General features: G+C 29.9%; 1 protein-coding gene across 4 annotated transcripts in view; it reads right to left on the bottom strand.

Annotated features, from left to right (window-relative positions):
- LOC134696627 (protocadherin-9-like) overlaps positions 1-23,148 on the bottom strand; it is a 68,856-nt gene that overhangs the window by 39,442 nt on the left and 6,266 nt on the right. Inside the window, exons 2-3 of one of the 4 annotated variants that reach the window (XM_063558499.1) lie at positions 8,543-8,616; positions 6,061-6,259 (exon numbers count right to left, since the gene is read on the bottom strand). The gene's annotated coding sequence lies outside the window, so the exon portion shown is untranslated. Of the gene's footprint in view, positions 1-4,006; positions 4,275-6,060; positions 6,260-8,542; positions 8,617-23,148 lie in introns of those variants that run through there. The other 3 variants (XM_063558501.1, XM_063558498.1, XM_063558516.1) reach the window with 3 other exon arrangements.

Raw genomic sequence — 23,148 nt, 5'->3', positions numbered from 1 at the left:
TATGAAGCATTCAATCTATATTAAAGAGAAACTGATCAAAGCAATTATCTTTCAGCAAATAATATCATTTACCTACAAAAATATTCACTTTTTTCGTAATAAGATGCTGGGTAAAAAAAAATCATCATCAAAAGAGTATCAAATAAATATATTTCAGCCTTTATAGCCCACGATGAATGATTTTACATAAATTTTCAATACGAACCCATGACTAATTCAAAATAAAACAAATTTGCTACCGTTTCATATCTTTTTTTTATTTCTTAGTCAATAAAGTTGAACTTTCACTTCAAACAGAACATATTAAAAAATCAATTACACAAATAATAAACCATATTTTTTATTTTCTTCATAGATTTTAATTACATGGGACTTTTGTCAAGAAATTTGTAACATTTCTTTATGCCAGCCTTTTACGACCATGTAATTGTACAAGTTGGTGATTGAAGGTTTTCTTTATCTTATGTAAAATCACAAATGTACAAATCACAATAAAATTAACTATTATTATGTCATTTCTATGTCACATAAAAATGCCATTTCTGATTTTTATCCTTATACCAGACTAAAATTTATTGAAAAGCCAGCATAGGAAGTAAAGAGCAATTACTTTTTAATTTTCAATTTTTGTTCAATCTGGAGCACTGAGTTCACTCTGGGTCAAATCACTTACAAAATTTTGACTTTGATTACCATAAAAAGCTTATCATGCTTATCAAGGTAAATAAAAGAAAGAAAAATATCTGAGGATGGGTATTGCTATTTTTATAATAAAGCTTTGAAATGGTTTCATATGCTTCAAATAATTATCTCCCTTTACATGTTCTACTGTCATTGAAATTTATATTGAAGTTGTTTCTTTGAAAAATAGAAACAATCTTCTTTTAAAAGGTTGACTTGTTAAAACTTCTCTTTATCTCTTGAAAATCCTTTTTTTTTTACATACTGAGAGTCATGCAGTTAATGACCCGAACTGATCATTGAATATTCAATTAGACATGTTAGACATTAAGAATAAAAGGAAGACTTCCTTTTAAAGTTATCTCTGCATAAGAGAAACCAGCCTAGGTCAAAAGGGATTGGTCCTGACTTGAACAAGAACAACTGAATCTGAAGATAGCAACTGACATGCAGTGGAATGCCTAGGCCTAGGTCCATTAACTCCTCTAACAAGATGGGTACACCCATAGATCATACTTATTAGTTCCATCAGTCAATCAGGGGACAATACTCTGTATATGACAATCACACCATTGTATTATACCACGTTTAAAAGAAGACAGTTTCTATTTTACATGAGACTACTTATAGGTCAACTTTAATTTAAGGTTAATTAGCAAATTGAAATAACAGTACAGATAGAATCGAATATGCAATTAAACTAATTAATGTGAAATTTTAATATATTTTCATGTAATGACGCCATGATAAATGTTTTCGCTGGAGACTTCAGTTTGAAGCATTTTTAATGTTGCTCTGGTTGTAATCGTTACTTCTAATTGAAGATTTTCTGATCTTCAAATCAGTCATTTATTTTATATGCATCATAATTATATCTTGCTGTAATGAGTTCAGGTTACATCAAATGAAATGTTTTCCTGATAATTTTTTTGATCACGATGATATAATTATTTTTCCGTAACAAGACATTTTTCATCCCGTCTTGTAAGGTTGTAAGTTACGAACCTGAAGGAAAAAGTAACAATTAAATAAAATCTATGAAAGAAGAATGAAATGAAATGGAAAAATGATTAGATATTAAATCTTTTTAATGCATGTAAAAATGTAATGATGTCTTGTGTCACATATTAAACTAGTGATTTATAGCTTGTCTCTAACAATCATCATGTCCTAATTATATTTGTTAAATTGTTTTGAATATGATATCAGTATCTTAAAAGTAAGGTAAAAGTTTTAATAAAGAAGAGATCCACAAGGGAAATTCAAACACATAAGTTGAAAACAAACTTACTAGTAAATATGACAAAATACAACCAAAAGACAAACAACAGCATACAATACACAACATAGAAAACTTAATACTGTCTCAGCAACTTGCAGCAGGCAGCGATCAATGAATGACTAGGATGTATTGGGGCCTTGATGACTTTTTATAACCAATTCAGTCAAGTAAGCTACAGAGAAGCCTATGAAGGCTATCAAAATAAGATGTGGTATGATTACCTGGACAACTGTGGGTTAGTCAGAGACCAAAAGAAGTGGATAAGTCTATAGAAAGATTTCTTTTCTTATTTCCTAAAACATGAAGTTTTAAATCCTTAGATAGTGACCATATCTATATGTTTGATTTTATTCAAATAGCATGTCTTTTAATTTTATTCTGCACATTTCAATGTCCCTTTTATCTAAGTATGAGAAAAAGACAGGTGATTTTCTTGTGATACGATATACTCCCTTTTATTTCTGAAAAATATTTATTTCTCTTTTATGAAATTAAACAAGTAAACAGCTTGTGATAAAGAATTGATTGTGTGTCATATTTTATGTCTGTTTAACCATATTTAACAATTCATATGCCTTATTTAAAGTTTTAGATATTAACTGTGTCAAAATTTTGGTGTATGTTTGCAATGTATACAGAAAATGTGAAATTGTAACCAGAAAAAGTAACAAATGGTTTACAAATTGGGTTTAAATTGGGTCTATAAATTTAAATTTAAGCCGTATAAATTTTATTTTATTTCGTGGTGGCATGCAATGTACTGATGATGTATCTATTCCATACGACCATTTTGCATGGGAAATAATCATTACTATTATAAAATGTCACTGTTTCTTTCTATTCTGAAATTTGTACCTTTTCAAACCATTTAACCATCTCTTTATTTGAGAAATGAATATTTAAACAATGCTGCAGATATGGTCCATTTCAATGAGGGACTACTCCTTTTAAAGATATTATTATTCGTTTACCAAAGGGTTAATGTTTAATGCATACTGGGTCATACTATTCTGGTTTCTTTCTTTTTATCTGGATCCTTTCCTTGTAATATTGCAGAGGAGGGCATCATAAAAGATACTGTTTTCAAACTTTGTCACAATTTTTTTGATTCAATAATGACCAAATAGAAGTAAAAATATGAGGTGTATTATTCATTTTTTTTCTATTTCTACTGACTTTAGCTCTGCAACATGGACTTTTGATCATAATAATTTTGCATTTTGTTCTCTTAATATGTTCATTATTTGATGCTACATAGATACAGCAAATTTTGGACTTTAAGAAATTAAAATAACTACCAACATAAACAGACATAGAATATTAGCAATTGGAACCTACAAAACATTTGGGACTTTTCGAGGAGTACCCTGATCTACAAGGACATTGTGGTTATACAAAACCATACGTTTTTTATACTAACTGAAATGAAGTTACGTCTAAAACCACAATCATGAAAAACAAAACAATTGACAATTTTTAAAATTTAACCTCTATTTAAAACATTAAGAAATAAGAAAATACTTCCTCAGTATATAAAAATTCTATATATATATTATTGATATATAAATGTAAATATGTGAAGCTTGACTTGCCAACATATTGCTGATTTCAACTTCACACAACTGTACAATGAACTTGCATTTAAAATTTTATCTATTTATTTTAATGACAGAAGGATATTTTGTACACAAAAACACAGATAAAACATAATTATGTGAACATTTTTTTTCAAAAGTTGTAAGCAAATAATGTTTTTTTCTGATAAATATAATTCAGTGAATGACTTTTCGTACACTATAAAATATTGCTCATTAATAGACAAAACTAAATTCACAACAAACTCTGTTTTTTGAAGAAAAAAATCTTTTTCTATGTTAAAAGTGTTATTTCCAAATGGGGGAAAAATATATATATATGCAGAATTTTTATTAAAGAATTTTTCATCTTTTAATTGCCAATTTTGATTATCAGCCTTTCTATACATGCTTTTTTCACATGACTTATGTACAAATACACTTTCTCAAAATAAATTCATAAACTTACCCAAATCAAGCTAATCACACAAATTTAAATCCACATCGAAATCAAAGAAGCACAATAATAATACTAACAATCTAATAACTGTCCATTCACTATATATGATAAGCTTTTCCAAAAATCCAATTCACACGTTAATAAAGTCCAGGTATTTAAATTTACCCCTTAATACTACCAGGAGATAAAAGTAACAATACTTGCATTAAAATATGAAACCAACATGCACAAATCAACACAAATCTCTATAAAGTCATAAGCTATCTGTAGAAAATTGACAACTATTGTGAGATGGACAAGGCTAAGCTCCGCCCCCTTTTACAATCACTATCCTCAGGCGGGATACAGGTATGAAAATACAATGGTTTCTTATCAAATAGGTACATTGTTGTATGTTTGTAACCTTGTTTGGCAGAAATGGAGTGACAAAAGTTAATTAATCACAATTTTAGAGAGAAAGTGACGATTTCTTCACTTTACATGTTGTCAATCTGTGGTTTTACAGGTGTAAATATCAATTAAATACCTGCAACAACTTGTAACAGAAAATATAAATGGAGATTTGTTATTTGACATTTCAGGGGAAATCAACTTTATTAATCTTATATTGTTAGACCCATTCACCAGACAAATTTAACATTTAGTCAGATTTAAATGAATGTGAAAGTGCTTTTATGGTATACTTTATTTTTCAACATTTAGGTGGAGATATAAAAACCATAAAGCAATCATTTCAAATACAGTTTCAAGACAATTGAAATATCTTAAAACCTGGATGGAGACATGAGTTAATTAAGTCATAATTTAAGAAATGGATCAATGAGAAAATGTGTCAACTAACTAACTGTGAAGTGCTTTCCAACCAAGGTTTTCATTAAATTTATGATAGCCTCCTTCAAAGTTGCTCAGCAAATACCAAAAATGTTTTCAGTGCAGATAATACTATTACCTTTTGAGTAGGTCTGACTGACGAGGCATATTTTTAATTATATTCATCGTAATAAATTTGGTGTAGTTTAATTTGATTCAGAATACACATGTACAATTTGTCACTGAACATTATAAAGGCAACAAAACACAGCTTCTAAGGAAAAATGTCAAATAAAAAAGTATATATCAGGATTTGAATGTATGGACAAAGTAATAATTTTATATTACCATGCTTTAAGTTAAATCCAGAATCAATCATATTTCATAGAATAAAAAGATTGAGAATGGAAATTGGGAATATGACACAGAGACAACAACCTAACCAAAGAGCAGACAACAACCAATGGTTTTATATACTGTTTTCCTTTCGTTTCCTGGTGAAGGTAGAGAAAAAGGAGGGGGGGGGGGTGAAAAACATCATTAATTACTGAAATATGTTTTCTGTAGCTTCAAACAGAACAGTTGCAATAAAAAAAATCCTTATAATTACTGATCTTCATAACCATTCTGTAGAACATCTAACACACTTGAGACATTCTGTTTTGATTTATAATAAAGTTTAAAAAGATGTAAAGGAAATAATCTAAAACAATTCATTTTTTGTAATTTGTTGGTAACAGACTTTTTTTTATATAACATAGCCTTTTATTCAAATCATTATCAGGAAAATCTGATATCATAAAGTCACACACTACTAATTTTTTATTAAACAAACAAATTTTCAGAACTGGAAATTGAATTTGATCTGCATGTTATATTCTGACAATCAAATTGAATTTTTTGTTTGGTTGTGAAATATATTATGAAATTGCCCATATCCCTGAAACTTTAATAATATAATGTAAATAACACATAGCTGAGAGTTTGAAAGAGCAGATTGTTTCGCCGAGAAAACATTGTCAACAACTGAGAAGCCACTGGTTAAGAAACCAACTTATACCCTTAATTCTTTTTATAAGAAAATAGCTTCAATTAAACATCTCAATGAATGCTCAATATCCAGCTCTCTTGTCCCCCTTTTTTTAACCAAAAGTTTTCTTTACCCCTTTTGTGGTAGATATCTTTATATTATATATATATATTTTTAAAGCTTGTGATGCTTCAAGCCATCAAAAATCAGAAAATATTTTTACCTGCAGAAGTATGTCAGATTTTAGTGACTATGTTGATTTCCGAGATTGTGCTTTCAATTTCTATTTATCTTCTTTCAAATTCATATATTTAGGGCCCTTCTCAAATCTGAATTGCCAAGTCTTCAGTAAAACATTACGTTTATTTATTAACTGTTCACATCAAACCAATACGTTAGCCAATAATATTAATATCGTCTTTCTACAAAGAGAGAATAAATAATCCTAAAACTTTAATAAGATCAAGATCTGTTATTAGAATCTTTTTCATAAGCTGATTGCAGTTAGGCCATGATAATTTATAATTATCAAATACCCATTGGCAATGGTTAATATTGGCATTTCCTAATTTAAATTATAAAATCTTACAATTTATGGTTCTTAACTGTGTTACAGGTTATTTAACTAAACAAATTTCATTCATAGTCTGTGCATTACAAAGTTTTGTGACACTCTTACCCCATATGCTCTAGGTTGTTTTACATGCTTTATGTGCTTAGAGCAAAACCATTTTTACCGCCAAGATACCTGCCTTCTTTAGTTTTGCAATTAAGTGCATATGACTTGCCGCATGTTGTGAAGTTTATCACTTACAATAATTTTACTTTTAATTTTGGAACTCTTATAATTCAGAAGTTGATGTCAGTATTTGTGTAAGATAGGTGGTTTTTTTTTTTATTGAAAAAACAATCCCATGATTTCATCAATAAACTTATTTTTTGTCTATCTGATGAGTTAAGCCTTTTCCAATATTTTTATAGTTCATTCTTATGTTGTACTGTTATACCACTGTCCCAGATTAGGGGGAGGGTTGGGATCCCGCTAACATGTTTAACCCGCCACATTATTTATGTATGTGCCTGTCCCAAGTCAGGAGCCTGTAATTCAGTGGTTGTCATTTGTTTATGTGTTACATATTGGTTTTTCATTCCTTTTTTTAAATAAATAAGACCTTTAAATTAGTTTTCTCGTTTGAATTGTTTTACATTGTCTTATCGGGGCCTTTTATAGCTGACTATGTGGTATTGGCTTTGCTCATTGTTGAAGGCCGTACAGTGACCTATAGTTGTTTATGTTTGTGTCATTATGTGGATAGTTGTCTCATTGGCAATCATACCGCATCTTCTTTTTTATATTTGTTATGGTAAAACAAACCACTTAAAACATCTCCATTTAATTTCTTTAAAGCAATACAGAAAGCATTCATATAGTCCTGAAACTAGGAACTAACTTAAGCTGGCCTAAAATTGTGTATCCAATATAAAGAAGGTACTTGAAAAATGTCTCCTATTTCATCTTAACCATGTTAGGATAGCTTCAATCTAGATAAGTACTAAAAAGAAACTTGTTATTAATATCGATAGTTGACTAGCACCATTGCAAAGCTTCTTATTCTTTTGCCATAACGGCAATGATTTTGTCATTTGTGTTGTTAAGTGCCTTACATCTATACATTTGTATGGCACAACAATCAAAGGCCCAAGATTTAACAAACCACACAAGTCGTTAAAAGGAGATATAATGTGTGAAGAGGCTGGAGGAAGCTTTCGTCACTTACCATCTGATGTACAAGTCTTGTTAGAATAGATATAGGAAGATTTGGTATGAGTGCCAATGAGACAACTCTCCATCCAAATAACAATTTATAAAAGTAAACCATTATAGTTTAATGTAATGCCTTCAACACAGCTAGAGCCTTGGCTCACAACGAACAACAAGCTATAAAGGGCCCCAAAATTACTAGTGTAAAACCATTCAAACGGGAAAACCAACGGTCTAATCTATATAAAATTAGAGAAACGAGAAACACGTTTAAATTACATAAACAAATGACAACTACTTTACATCAGACTCTGACTTAGGACAGGTGCAAATGTATTTATTTATTCGTTAAATCATAATATCTATATTTTATCTGTTTTAATTTATTAACTTAATTAAATAAAAGATCAGATTTTCAATAAAATTACTGCTGTACGTGATATTAGTTTTTAAGATGATTCAATGATAAATCTGTACCAAATGGCACAAACTAAATCCTTCCAGAATTAATACAGCATTAATTGGGATATTCAGAGACTTATACGGCAACAATTTTTATTTTCTTTCCAATTCATTTGTGATTGAAGAAATCTCTCAAAATCAGGAAACATTTGGATTCCACTTATCTCACCTGCATTGGGTCGTGCCATCACAGAACAATCAACTATATTAAGACTCTACACTGGCAGATTCTTTTGAATCATATCTGCTGCTGACCATCATTAAAACACAATAAAGATCAGATTTGAGAATAATTATTCGTGACAAATCATTTCCTAATTACCTTTCCAATAGTTCCTCGCTCATCTTTTTATTAAATATTGATTCAAAATTTAGAATCAGTTTTTTATTACCTTTGAAAGAAAAGAAAGGAATCTTCAACAAAATGGAATTCTGTAAGTTTAAGCTGACATCAGAAGCAATCAATGTATAAGAAGCTTACCAGGGTCAATGTATCTGAAGCTTAATCAGCTCAACTGAAGATCATTTGAAAATAGACCATGGGATGACATTTGCCTGAAAAATAGTTATGAGGTAAATATGAATATAAGGTAATATGGAGCAGTTCAATAATAAAACAAATTTGTATCAAATGACATAAAGAGAGAGGCTTATTCTCAAAAACTAAATTTCTAACTAATTCCAGTAAAATGTGAAAAATATATATTCCAGTAAAATATCTATCAGAGAATTCTTTGTTTGTAGAAAGAAAACCGCATGAAAAATGACTTCACTGTATTCTAAACTAATGCAGTATAGATGACACAAAAGATTTACTGCTTTTTTATTGGCTGATTTGTATCGTTTCCATGGTTATTGTTAATATCTGCTTGATCCCAAGGTCCTGTTATTTATAAGCAAAGTCATTAAACACGCAGCCATTAGTAACAATTGCATATTTGTGTTCATTTTTTATTTTGAGAAGAATCAGACATTATTGATTAACAGACATCTAATTTTGCAAAGCATATTAAATTTAAAAAGACAAACACAGCATAGAAAAACTAAAGACTGAGCATCATACATATGAAAAAGAAGATATGGTATGATTGCCCATGAGACGACTATCCACAAAAGACCAAAATGACACAGACATTAACACATATAGGTCACCGTAACCGCCTTTAACAATGAGCAAAGCCCATACTGCAAAGTCAGCTATTAAAGGCCCCAATAAGACAATGTAAAACAATTAAAACGAGAAAACTAAAAGCATTATTCATGTAAAAAAATTAACGAAAAACAAATATGTAACACATAAACAAACGACAACCACTGAATTGCAGGCTCCTGACTTGGGACAGGCACATACATAAATAATGTGGCAGGGTTAACTTAGCGGGATCCCAACCCTCCCCCTACAGCCCATCATAAACCAGTATTAGTCTCAGGTACCTTAAAGGTGAACAGATCACTGCTTTACATGTTAAACTCATCATGTTGCCTATGATAGTACAAAAACAAGGGTGAAACATTTATTAGACAGCAACCAAGCAATTTAAAACCAAATATGACATGATCAAACAAGCAAGATAAAATAAAATTGAAATTTAGTCTTATTTGACTATTAAATTGAAATTTAGAAAAAGATGTTGAAAGAAAATCTTTGTAATTCATGCAGGCCCCTGCGAAATGATTATGAATAGTTCATGAATGTTCATGGATGATTCATGAATGATTCATGAACATAATTCATGAATTGTTCATAAAAGATTCATGAACAGTTAATGAACTAGACATGAACTACAAATGGACAAGCACGTTCATGAACCAGTGAATAATGAACTATTCATGAACAGAAAGTGTTCATGAACTCTTTGGTTCATTAAAGTTCATGAACAAAAATAGTTCTTGAACTTTTATTATTCATGAATTGTTCATGATTTTATAGTTCATGAACACGCTTGTCCATTTGTAGTTCATGTCCTGTTCATGTATAGTTCATGAATTTTTTATGAATGATTCATGAATTTGTTCATGAACCATACCAGTCCATGAATCATTCATGAACACATGAACTACTGTGTTTATGAACTGTTCATTAGTAATTTAATTCATGAACAATGTTTGTCCACTTGTAGTTCATGAACTGTTCATCTAAAGTTCATGAAATAATTAAAAAGGATTTTTTTGAATTTTCATTTTTTGTGTTATTATCATAAGTAAACTTCTCTTCCTGTCTGTAATTAAAATTGCTGTATCAGGACTTCCAACTTGAAATGCTAAATAACATCTTGGTGCAGTTGTTCTGCTTGAAATTCTTTACAGTTGAACAGATCTTTTAATCAATAAATGCATCTGAGTTTCCCCCTGCAAAATCAAAAATCACTCCACAAAGAATCAAAAGTCCTTGATATTTGTTTTTATAAATAAACACTCAAGATTAAACAGTTTCTAACAGGTATAATACAATGTAATAATTTAATTTAATAAATGTTGTTTTTATTAAAATATCAATAGAGTAAGATTAATAACATGAATATCACTTCAGCCTTTTCATGACATTTCAAATAATGTACCTACCCCCCTTTTCCCCCTTTTAATTTACCCACACACAATCATAAGAGTGGCTGAAGCATGAATTATTTTTACCTTGAAATACAATATATTGTACAAATGTTTCAGTTATTCCTGAATGGAAATCATTAAACTAACACTGTAAAATGTAAAGGCTACTTTCTGGTGTTTTATATTTATTTTAATTAATCAATAATTATTATAAAATGCTTCAACAAATAGTTATTCAGCAAAAAAATATAATCAAAATATATATATAATTTACTTATCTGATAACAAATCTGCTTTGTTTTGACAGCTATATTACTCCACTCCTCATCAAACATCTTCATTTGTATTGTAAGCGCCAAAAACATCATTTTGCTGACGTCATTATGACGTTTTTCAATTCCCAGTCACTTGTAATCATTTGTCTACATTGTAATCTTTTGTCAAAGTCATTGAAGCGTTTTACAATAGGTAAACGTAATTCATTAATAATGATAATTATTGACACCAGTCTGCAATGTTTGGGAAAGAATGAATTGTCATTAATCTGTGCTTTTTTTCCAAGTTCCTCTATGTGCCGTATGATGGTTAAGAAAGGCACATGTTTGAACTTTGAGAGACAATCAGAAATTACATCTTTAGAAGAAAGAAATTAAGTTTACCAAATTTGTCATGATTGTAAAAACGAAACATGAGAAACATCTCAAGCTCAAAGTAAGTTACAAAACTTCAAAGTTAGTCCCAAATTTTGTATGAATTAAAAATGTAACACTCTTCTGGCGTAGTATGAAAAAAAGAAAAAGGTGCTGAGCTAATTTCTGTTGTTAAATGATTTTTTTTTAATGATTATTTTATTTTCTTTAATTTACCACAAAAAAGAGAGATATTTTATTTTTTCATATTTTATTTTTTTCTCCAACTTTTTCTCTTTCTCCCAACCTTCCTCTCCTTTTTCCTACCCCCTTTCTCCTTTCTCCTACACCCTTCCTCCCTGTCTCCCTTACCCCTGTCCTCCCCCTCATACATGTATTTACACTTTTGCTATTCAACTGAATTTTGTCTCAAAATGATCTCAAGATCTGTAAATGAATAAACTGGAGGTCATGCTAAAAGCACTTTAATTGTGATGTCATGATACAATGTAATGGATGTCAAATTTTATGAGAACTTGTATGACAGTCAAATTTATGATTTTTTTTATAAACTTTATGTATTCATTTATTCATTAAAAGTTCATAAAATGTTCATGAACATGTGTTATGAACAATTTATGAACATTATGAACTGACTTACAGTTCATTAAAGTTCAGAAAATATTCATGAACTGCATTTTATGAACTATTCATGAACTAAATTCATGAACGAAACTTAATGAACTCATTATGAACAGTCATGCATTGTTCATGAACATTCATGAACAGCTCATGGTGGTTCATCAGTTCATGAATTTCATCTCGCAGGGGGGTACTGTTAAATGGAACTTGAAAATGTTTTGGCAAATGGCATGGTTAGAAAGACCCTGGAGGACTTGAAATTCTGAGCTGTTGCTACTGCTTCAAGTTCCTAAAGATAAGTGTTCTAGCAGGAACAGAAAAAAAAAGTATAGACAAAATTTACTTGCAGTATGCTTAATTTGCCAAGTTAAACACTTTGTAATCTAATTATATTAAGAAATAACCTCCACATCTCTGAGTTTCTACACATAATTTGGTTGGCAGGAAATGAAGGATGGATTTTTATAATAGAATTACAAATGGTATTACCTGATTACTAGAGGACATTCCAAAACTTTAATTTAAACATTTATGAAATATTATATTGAATTATGATATAGTTATTATTTTGATTGTCCTGTGGCGATCCACTTATATGACCTTCTGTTTACTGAAGGTGACAGCTATTATAGTGGTACATCTAAATTTAGGAGACCTCCAATTCAATCAAACACTAAACAGTTCATTATTTTCTACCCCATAAGAGAGTCATGTCAAGTGCAAACCACTTATTTAATTAAATTTTGCATTCATGATTTTAAATGATCTTTTAAAATTTCAATATCCCAATTAATGTAAAAGCTTGGATTAAATGAAATTCAACTGGTTGGTATTCACTTTTAAAATCTTGTTATAAAAGTCAAATCCAGCTTACTTTAACTGAAGGTGAAAATTGACGCCACAAATCTGATTCTTGTCTGCACGAATTAAAATTAAATTGTACCCTTTCTGCTTGAACTTTCAATTGATTTTAAGAAAATTGATATCCCATTAAACTGCAAAATTACTTTCTTCCATAAATTTTAATTTTGAATGCATTTAGCTAATTGAGTCATCAATATTTTAAATGTCAGCGATTTGGTCATTTGGTATAAATATTTCCATTATCAAAACCAACATTCAATAATTTTTACCATTAAACGGTCAAATGATCATGAAGATCAATTTCTCTAAGAAGCTTTGATGAAGTCTTGCTTTATAAATTAACAATTGCTAACTTTCCAAAACATTGGTCAGGGTATTTTGACTTCCCAGTTGGATTATAGACCATTAAAAGGAAAGAAATTAGATGAGAAAATTCAGAAAATAATGAGATCTAAATAAAACATTTCATAGGCAACATATCTGAACATGCCCTGAAAATGTGTGCAACAGTTACTTGTCCATTTATTGTCTCTGAATAGAATAAATGCAACTTTTTTACCAATTTATAAAAACACTTCTTAAATATATTTACTTGAAATATTGAAAGTACTAATCTGTATAATTTAAAATAAAAATTTAGAATGTCTTTCATTTATTTAAGGTTCCTACTATGCTTCTTTGACTTACTCTTACAAATTGTGACTTGGATGGAGAGTTGTCTCATTGGCACTCATACCACATCTTCTTATATCTTTTAAGTCTATAAATAATGCTAAAAGAAATGTTTCTTTTTATAATCAAACCAAGAAACAATAAAAAAAAAAACTGTCCAACATCTTCAGTTTGTTCAAACAAATTGTCTCAAAACATATCATCATTAAGCAGCATTATACCAAGTATCCATGGAAACCAAAAACTTTTATATAAAGAGAATCATTCGAGCATTGCATAACATCTAATTTAATCTGTTTTGTAAAATCAACCTTCCTTATGATTTTTACAATTATGACTAAAAAGAAGACATCGTATCATTACCTGTAGAAAAACGAAACTCAGGATGTTACAAATCAGAAATTAAAAAAATCAGGAGAGCTAATGTATTTTTTTTAGCAAGTTTCAATCATTCAAGTAAGCAGAAAATTGAAATACAGACTTGAAACATTCATCCATAGTACAATTTAATATTTCCTACTGAGTCAGTAATTTAGTGCCTCCTGACTTTTCAGTTCAGAATTAGGTTTTGCCACCCACAGAAGTACTTCATTATTTTGTAAAAGCACAATGAGTCCACTCCAAAATCATTGTTGTCAAACTAGGCTGATCTTAATCAAGTTCAATGTTTAAAAACTGTTGGCCTAATAAGGCGTTTGAAAATGCAATACAAAAAAATTCTAAAAAAAAAACCAATTTGTTCTAACACAACAATTTTCACATAAAAATTGAAATAAAAATAAAAATACTATGCAAAATTCTATAATATTCTTTCATCTTAATTCTCATATTTCATAACATTATGGTTTATTGAAAGAGTTTTGATATTTTACAATATATATCAAGATAATTCAAGTCAGTATTCACTTTTCAACAATTTGTAGTCTTCATGAAAGAAGAACTGTGACTCAAAGTTGTGTTCAATTTTGTGTGTATTTAGTTTCGCTTCATCTTGTAAGTTTTGAAATTAATTTATCCCTACTTTATTATGAATCAAAGACAGACAGCAACCAGAAATGTTCATTAGTGGGGACCCACTGAATGCTTAAGAGGGGGCCTGCTCCAGTCTGCTCCAGTCATGCTTCAGTGATTCCCTGTATAAATAATCAACCAATTTGTCCCACAAAAAGGGGGGGGGCGGGGCCCCTGAAAAACCCTCTAAATCCCTCTCTGCCAACAGAGACCAAATGACAACAATTTGTCTGTAACGAGATATTATAAGCAATGCCAGTTGTTAGCTTGTCCACCTTAAAAAAGTATTGCGACACTCTATCATATACTTTGTATTTCTGACACTGCAATACATTTCTATGTGATAAATTTAACAAGCAAAAACCAAAACCTCCCTTTAAAACCACCTGTTATCTTGTCCTGGTAAGTGAGAAATCTGCATGCTAACTATACAATCATAAAATAACTTTTATGTGGAAAATAATCCTTATTATTGAAACAATATCTATCTATGTAAGTCTATAAAGGAAATGATATGAAGAAAAATGATATATGATGTTTAAATAATTGTATGTTATGATTATTCTTGTTTAAAAGGGATATCCTTATCAACAGGAAAATTGAGTTAAAAAACAAAACCTAGGACAAAAATAAATACCTGATCTGAAAAAGAAGCTTAACTGAAACTACTAATAAAGTCACATAAAAATACGATAAGGTGTTCAAATATGAAGGAGAAATCTTAGTCTAACAGATACACCCTAATATGTCCACTTTGTTATGATTTATGGTTGGTTTCAACCTTTTTCTCTCATAAATATTTTGTTGTGAGAGAAAACAAGAACTACTTTACATAAATTTTACATTTTCAATATACATATATACTTTTGTTTCCATAAATAAATAATGATAATTGGTACTTAAGGAAATAAACAATACTGAAAGATTTAAGAGCTGAAACTAATTCAAAATATCCTGGGAACACAAATCCATGACAAACTCACAATGTCTCATCACGAATGGACTCCAATAGTAGAACACAATGGTGTATAAATATCAAATAATTTATAAGGTAAAAGAATAAGACACAACGGTCATGGCCACAAAGACACATGTCCAGTTTGCAGCACTGGCAATCTTTAACATTAATTCATTCACCAAAATTTATATAATTCTATCCATCAGCCAAATTAACAATGTTAACCATGATGCGCTACGCCTCTAAAAATTTCTCAAATGATCTATTCTTACCACTTAAATTTGAAAATGAAGTTCAAGGTCAACATATATGTTGCCTCATACTCATGGTACTTCCCATAAGGAATCCACCTGTGCTGATTATGCCATATACTTGCAAACCTTAACAAAAAATGAAATAAAAAATAATCTGACTCTCAAACAACAAACTATAATCTTTAAATTAACACACTATTGCAATTTACTATTCACTTTTAATTACATATCATTAGCCTTTGTGGCAGATTTTCGCATAAAATTCTCGATAAGATATTTTTTTTTTATTTTGGATACTTTATTTCATGATTTTTTTATGTTTCATAATTACATAATTGTTTAATTTTTCAAGGAAGTTGTGGGTTCATTGTTCACACTTACATCCATAAATCAACATTATGATAAAGTAACTCCCCACTCCCTCCCTAAAAACAAAGAAGGCAATGTACTTAAATAACATGCAAAATATAAATAAATACCAACTTCATACTTAGTAGAACACTTTTGTTGAATGACTTTTACCTATCTGAACTTGAAATTTAATAATGGAGTTTACGTGATATAATAGTCAAGTACAATACACAAGAAGCTGCATCTTATACTAAGTAGCATTTACTTTTTCATTAATAATTTCCACATTAAAACTGATCATATTTCATTAAATATTTGTAATAAAAAAATAAAGACTTTTTCACCTGCAAATTCACCATTATGTTTATGACAAAAATCAATTAGGAACACTCAGTCATCATGGTAGAAGGCAAAATATTTGTTACTCAACAGATACTGTGTCCATTTTTGACAAATTTTCTTTTAATGCTTTTTAGGCCCCATCAGATAAACCAAAAGGGTTGATGGTTTCTGTCAAAATTTTAATATACACATCACCTAGGGCTCAAACATTATCATATTTCTATTCTCAAATATCTGTTACTACTTATTCTATAAATGTTACTACAAATTGAGTACAAAGTATCTTATTTAAATTTAATGGACGCAGAACACTTTGAAATTTGACATTGAAACCATCCCCAAGAGGCTTGAATTAGGCACATGTATGTATAAGAACTTTATGAACTGTACATAATTAATGAAATTTCAACAGTACAATGTATAAAATTGATCAACATTTACGTTAAATGTCTGACTTGACCTCAAGGCATGGTATTACAAGTGTCCCTTTTCAATCAGTTAAAAATAAAATTGATTCCGAATTGTCCATTTCTTCAGCCAAAACCTATAAATTAGGTGATATGATCAAACCATTAAAAGACAACATAATAGTCAACAAACTTTATGTTAATTTCAACGAGGAACTCTTTCCGGAAATTTATCTCCAGGCTTGAAAACTAACATTATCAAATTGGACCTTTTATTCCAAACCAATATTGTCAGGTGCTTGGACTTTGAATTAATAATAAACAAATCATTTATTACAAATCAATTTGATAAAATCATCAAAACAGTTAAAACATTTAATTTACTGAAAGGATTAGCAATAATTTACTGCAAAATCTGATAAACGACTTGACCAAAAAAAAAAATGAAACAGATTTACTTTGAACTTTGTTGCAACAGCAGACTTTGACCCCTGTTAACTACATTTAAGTATTCTACTTCAGAAGAATTTTAATGCTGTTGAAAATTTAACCATATCATTATTGTCTGGCGAATCAAGAAAATTATACATTTAAAGTTAAAACAGATTTCAACTTTATGTTAATAAGTAATATTAAGAAATGATTTGGGCCATCAGCAAACACAGTTCTCAGGAGGCGAGAAATACGGATTATAATTTAGATTTCAAATAATACTTTTATTGTTGCAAGATCTATTTGTCATTTTGATAATAAAACTTGTGCAAACATTTAAAGTTCACTCAAAATCACATTGAAAAATGATGTAGAAAATTACTGTAATCAGAGAATGCAAACATTATTCATATGAAAATAAATGCCTCAATTTTACTGTGATGTCATTAACTTAAATTACTTTTTTCAAGCAAGAATGGCATTTAATGGAACATGTAGATTTTTTTTATATTTTTGCTAACAGGAATATTCAGACATATACCTAATAGTATATATAATCTTTCTTTTTTCTGAAGAAAATGTTCATGTCAATAATCTTTCCCACAAAGTTTATAATCTTCTCTAAACAGGCCTTACATTTTTTACTTTACATCAATGTATGTTTCATTTTAGATTTATTTTGTTGTTGGGTTACTGTTCCTATTAACGTCCAGCTTGACATGAACAGAACTGAGCATGCTAAATTATACCATAATTTTGTTTTACTCTAAGCATTTATATGAAATGTATGCTTAGATGGAGTGCAATCACAATGTCTTGCCCAATATACTGATCATGATTAAATTTATGATAAAAGTATCTATGATATAGGTCAAACCACTTAGCATTATCAAAGAACCATGAAAATTAGGCCAAGGTTAGAAATACCATACCAGATAAACTTATACACTTAACTTTAAATTCAAATGACCTCCATGCTCTCCACCAACCCTGACCCAGGTAAGTTTTACAAACTTATATTGACAGAACTACTCATTTTAGACCACAAGACCAAAGTCTTTGGAATGATTAGAAAATAATTATATATTTGAAAAAAAAAGTTCCAGAAATATATAATCCATAAGAATCTATCTAAGCTGCATTTGTTTGCACCTGTCCTAATTCAGGAACATAATATTCAGTGGTTGTCCATTGTTGATGTGGTTCATAAATGTTTCTCTTGTTTTTTATATAGATAAGACCATTGGTTTTCCTGTTTGAATGGTTTTACACTATTCATTTTATGGGCCCTTTATAGCTTGCTATTTGATGTGAACTAAGGCTCTGTGTTGAAGACCATACTTTGACCTATAATAGTTTACTTTTACAAATTGTGACTTGGATGGAGAGTTGTATCACTGGCATTCATACCACATTTTCTTATATTTACATCTTACATTTCCTTTTTATCATGTGATTGTCTAAAACACTTATATATATTGTTTAACTAAAACTGAAATATTTCCCCAATATCTTAAAATCAAACGACAAAAGCGTGATGTAACAGAAAATTCCAAAACTTAAAATTGTTGTAATGAGCTTCTATTAATTTGCATGAATTCATGCGTACTTGGGCCTAATATCCTTTACCAGACTTATGGCAGTTCCTGATTACATAACAAGACAAATGAGGAGCAATATTTGTCAACAATAGTTAGAAGCTGATCATTCATCACATGTTATGTGTCAATATTAATGGTCGACATGATTACATGACCTGAGAAAATCTACTTTATATATTCATTTTCAAATATTCCCTTAACCCTTTTATACCTTTTCCTTCACACTCTAACATTGTCTAACTAAAAAAAATGCTTTACTCTAAAGAACTTTTTAAATTAATTGATTTAAAATGAATAAAAAATTTGAAATCGTTTTCGCAAAAGTTCCAAAAATTTACAGCTAATTTCATAATACTTGTAGAGTAAAACTATGGTTGACTTGCTTGCTTTGTTTGTGTTAACGTTTACTCAAGCTTTGCAATTAAGAGATAACTGTATTGTATTTGAAGCTTTAAGGACGTCCATCGGTAGTTTTACTGTCGCAAATTTAGTTTACCTGGCGACGCGGAGCGGAGACAGGTAAACGGGTATTTGCGACAGATAAACTACCGATGGACGTCCGAAAAGCTTCAAATACAATACAGTTATCTCTATTCTAATGCAAAACAAGTTTATAATAAAATTTCAATCATTATTTCAGTATAAAATCTTCATTAAAGAAAATTCCGCGAAAAGATGTTATCTTCTTTGGTCCCTACACTAGGTGACGTCATAGGTATGCTTCCGGCGTCAAACATAAACACCGGGCGTTTTCAGGCTTCTGTGCCGCTTCAGAATGTAATAAAATTTGATAAAAAGAAGATTTTTAGGCGCAAAAAGTGAGTTTTTGTTTATTATTGTAGAAATAACATTTCAATACATTCCGAAATTCAAAATGTCGGCTTCCTTAGTTACAGACAAGGAGATAGAGAATTTTACGCTTGCTGGCATCCAATCAGAACAACTGTTACAAAATAATTGCATTAGAATTAAGATTGACATCTTCAAGCAATATATATAGGCATAATTAAACTTGTACATATTATATCTAAATTTGATTGGACAGTATACCAATTACAATTATACAATATACAAACAAAGCAAGCAATCTAACCAAAGTCTTGCTCTTCATGCATTAGGAAATCAGCTGAAATACATTCAAAAATGTTATCAACGCTGAAACAAAAATGTCAATGAAAGAGAAAAAAGAATGTTGTCTTAAATCTTGCAGTAGGTCCGAGACCACAATTGTCGTCCCTTGATTTTCGTTGTTCACGAATATAGTCCCTAGTGTTAACAGTGGGTTACTTGCCAATAATTTTTATACCCCTTCCAAATTTATTTCTCCATGTTTAATGCCTCAAATTGTAAGTAGAGAGGTGAAATTACACTGTAAAAAATTTTGGGTCCAGAATTTTACAGGAAAGTAGTGATTTGGTCCAGCTGAAAAAGGTTAAAAATTAGCACTTCGGAAGCTGTCAAAAGATTTCAAGACACCCTAAACACAAAATTGTCCATATTTTGAGTTAGAGGCGATGAAGTTTTCTATAATTTTGATATAATTTGTCCCAAAAGTAGTACAACACACTGTAAAAATTTCATCGAGAAAGCGAAGGTGGGATTTTTTTAATTTTTATTTATGTTCTAAAAGAAATGCACTAACTAATTGTGGTCTCGGACCAGTATATAAATTAAAAAAGCTAGAACATTTTTGCTGCAAAGCTATATCATTTAATATGTCAGCTTGAACATGGTATAAAAAAAAAGATATCTGGAAAGATATGCAGAAACAACAAGATTAAGAACAAAGTTAATCTTAACAAATTGGTGATGGTAAAAGTAAATTACACTCATTTCCAGCACAAATCCAATGCAAAGTATCAGATTAATTATTTTTTTCTTCGTTCGGAAATTACAACAATTTTATTAGATCTAAATTTTATAACTATCAAATGATCATAGAACCTCTTCCAAATAGAATTATTCTAAGTCTATAAACCTAACAATTCCTGTACTACAGAATCAGATCTATTTGAACATAAAGATAAATACATCTCTTTAATGCAATATGTTATGAGATGTTGGACATCTAGAAAATGATTATACAACTAATGTTACAAGAGTTAAGTCAATTTGTCACTGTAGGTGATCCCACACATCTACATATCACATAGTCTAATTGATTTCTAACAAGTCAACCTTTATCTCTATGTCCATATAGTGTCAAATTTATCATTTTTATGGGACATTTTATAGGACATTATTATTAATTTTTGTCTTTGAAATCATTTTGATTGATTTTAAGAATTGTATCAGACTTTAAGACATACAACACACCAAGAGTATCTAACATGTGATTTGTTAAAAAAAATCAAAAACACAAGAAACTTTGAGTGAACATGGCTGAACATGCATCCAGTGTCAACTATTTAATGATTGTTAGATGTATTTGGCACAAAATTACAGCTGCATTATCAGACTTAATATGGCAATAAATATTTGAATTGAAAAAAAAAGAATATGAAGCTAGTATGTAAACATGGATTCATTTTTTTTCATTGATTCAGGAAAAGCTAGAACTGTCAGTGATCTGACAAAATGGATACCCAACATATTTGATTATCTCCCCTTTTCATACTATGAACAGTTATTTAAGGGAAGTCCTTTAAGCAAGTCTTATTTTTTGTTCTTACAATTATGCTATAAGGTGTAACATTAAAGTTTATTGCTGAAAATCTCAACCATCCAAGGACCAGCATTTCTAAAGACAAAGAATAGCAATAAACAACATTTAAATAATGATACCTGATTTTTTTGACTGTGTAGTTATACATGTTTTTTTGTCCCAATAACATCAACAGATAATCTTTTAACAATAAGTGTTTACTTAGATAGTTTTTTTTAACAAAAAGGACAAGGCCACAGAAAATCAGCATACTCTCTGACAGGACCGATGTTAATCTTCACACAGAGTAAACAAATTGACAGAATCCAGATAAGTTGATAAGATATCCAGGTGTGCAGTTGTTTACCTGTACCAATGGTCAGACTCAATCAAGTGGAACAAGATATATCAGTTAAGCTTAGGTCCATTAGATCTGTCTTCCTTAGGGAGGTGGTGTTTGTAACAGATGGACATAGGATAAAACAATGGTCAACTGATTATCTGTGTCAGCTGCCATTAGAAGACAGTTACAAATGTTAACTAGTGGATGACAAGTGTTAAATTTTGGCTTGTTTTTTCAAACAATATACAGGTTCAAATGGATTAAACCTGTAGTTTTCTCGTTTGAATTGTTTCACATTTGTCGATTTGGGGTCTTCTATAGCTGACTACGCAGTATGGGCTTTGCTTATTGTTTAAGGATGTACAGTCCCATATAGTTGTAAATTTCTGTGTCATTTAGTCTCTTGTGGAAAGATATCTCATCAGCAATCGTACCACATCTTCTTTTTTATATATAAGACATACAGATCTTTGCTCAGTAATTGGTAGACACTTGAATAATATATTTTCAATATTATAAATTGAATAAAACCACAGAATTTTTCTAACCAATAACACACTTTCAGAACTTTTCATTTGTTTAACTTCCCCAGAGGTCTTATAATAGTCATGTGTGTCCCTCAATGGTGGGAGGTTCTGTGTTCCATCACAGTCTTAGGCAAAACCAGCCAAGTAAAAACAGTTCTCATGAGTGTTCAGATTGGGAAAAGAATTAAACCTATCGAAAATATAATAGCTAATTTTCTTCCTATTCATAAACCTTCTCAATATCAATGATTTTCATGGTATCATTAGATTTTAATAGATGCTGGATAAAGACTCAACAATATTAACATACAGGACTATAGTATAAAAGAAGAAAAGGTGTTCAGTAAATCATATATCACCTAATAATATGGGTGGATTGTATAGATTTGCCGCAAAATTATTTATTCTGATCTTATCAAAGACCGTATCTATTCAAAAGCATCTGAATTTATTTAATTCACCGCCTAGGTCACTGATTTTATGTGAACTATTCAGAAACCAAATATATCATCTTCCTCAATTGATTTTTACAGTGACTTGTTTAATAGTGTGAATTTATCATCCCTAAATAAAGCATTGACCCACAGAATAAAAATCAGATCCAGCCTTTTCTTCCTGATAGTAAGAAGGAAGATCCAATAAGTAGAGGAAACCAAAAAAAAACCAATGTATACTATACAATAGCCATGATAGCTGTTCAAATAATATTGCTGAAAAAGGATCTTGAAAGGAAGCACCGTATCAACAATAAAAACAATAATTTGCATAATTTGTTTACCTACAAGTTTTGATTTAATTATGTGCCTATTACAATTTACACTGTTAACAATTAAATGGTTATTAAATAAACTTTGCTTTTCATT

This window comes from Mytilus trossulus, chromosome 14 (assembly GCF_036588685.1).
Source record: "Mytilus trossulus isolate FHL-02 chromosome 14, PNRI_Mtr1.1.1.hap1, whole genome shotgun sequence".
Lineage (NCBI taxonomy): Eukaryota > Metazoa > Mollusca > Bivalvia > Mytilida > Mytilidae > Mytilus > Mytilus trossulus.
Note: the sequence above shows the minus strand (reverse complement) of the source record. Positions and strands in the feature narration are given on the sequence as shown.